Source organism: Parasteatoda tepidariorum, chromosome 4 (assembly GCF_043381705.1).
Source record: "Parasteatoda tepidariorum isolate YZ-2023 chromosome 4, CAS_Ptep_4.0, whole genome shotgun sequence".
Taxonomy (NCBI): Eukaryota; Metazoa; Arthropoda; class Arachnida; order Araneae; family Theridiidae; genus Parasteatoda; species Parasteatoda tepidariorum.
Genome location: NC_092207.1, coordinates 95075175 through 95076753, shown reverse-complemented (window position 1 = coordinate 95076753; position 1579 = coordinate 95075175).

Sequence of the window (1579 nt, the reverse complement as noted above, 5' to 3'; positions counted from 1 at the left end):
ATGATTTTAAAAATATCCTTAATTGCGATTTTCATAGTATTTTTAATAACTACCTTAACAATGGAAAAGAATATTTTTTCAAATTGATGGAATACCACAAGGATCTAATCTTTCATCTCTCTTAGCTAATTTATTTTTGCACTATTATGAAGAAAAAAATCATGCACTTATTATTAAATATGTTTTTAGATTTATTGGTGATTTAATTATCTTTAATTTTCAAAGTTATACAATTTTATTAAATAATATTTACCGCAAAGAATTAATCTTGCTTTGTAATCATGATGATAACATTAATTAAAATTTTTTAGATTTGGGTATTATAAAAGAAGAAAATATTTGCTTTGTTGATTTAAACGATAAAAGAAATGATTTTAATGTAAATAAACTAATTACTTAGAATTTTAATGTTTCTAAAATATCTATTTAAATACGATGTTTAATCAAATGAATAGAAATAAAAAAACATAAAGTAATGGTTTTTTTCTCCAAAAAAATTGACAAACTCTTCAAAACTTGAAAGAAAAAAAACAATTGATACCCAACTAAATTGATAAAATTCTATGTGAAATCATTGAGTTAATTGTATGTTATTATAAATAAGTTAATTAAAAACTTCTTGGTTAATTTATATAATTTTTACCACGTGCAAATCTATTTCGGGCAAATCCGTGGCTAAAAATATGCGCCAAACGGCAATTCATGCTTCTTTCTCTCTTTTTTTCTTCTTAAATAAATGTTATTTTTCTAAAATCATTAAAATTGTATAATTAAATGTCAACCTATTAATTATTAACTTATCCAGAATAATATCAACTCGCGTACATCCATTTTCGAGCCAATCCTTGGTAACTTACAAATCAAACGCGCTTATATATATATATATATATATATAATATTTTAAGAAGGGGCGTCGATCGGGAGGATTGCCGTAGGCGCCATTTTCTCTAGATACACCTCTGATAGTGAGAACTAAATTTTCCCCTTTAAAGGGGAGGAATCCGCAATGAAAAGGCTAGAAAACTCACTGAGGCGTTTTTGAAGCTTGTGCCCGAGAGTTTTGTTCACAGTGAATGTTAGCGATATAGGTCTATAAGAATTCTTATCAGTCAGACACCAGACAAAGACATCTAGATATCTGTAAGACACTAGATCCAAAGGTTTTCTTTTTCTGTGGATCGGAATGTCGTGGGTCAGTTTCCAGGACTCTGGGAACTGGCCCACGACAGAAGCCCAGATAGAGTTCAACTCACTCAGAAGTTTCGCAGAGCTGCTTCCAAGAGAGAGTACAATACTTTTAGGAGAATTTTATCTGGCCCTGGTGATTTAGGTTTGGAAGATGAGAGGGCATTGTGAAGTCCCTTTAAGGTGAAGAGTTGATTGAATTCCTGATCTGAGCCAGTATTTGGTTGGCGGTTTAGAGAAGAAGGCTGCAAATACGCTTGTATGTTCCTGGCGAAAATCGACATGGTAAAGAAAATATAGCTAATTTTGGTAAAGGAAAAATTAAAATTTTCAAAAACACTTAAAGAAAAAAGCACCTTTAAGGGCTTTTAAAAAAGGAAAATAAGCACCTTTA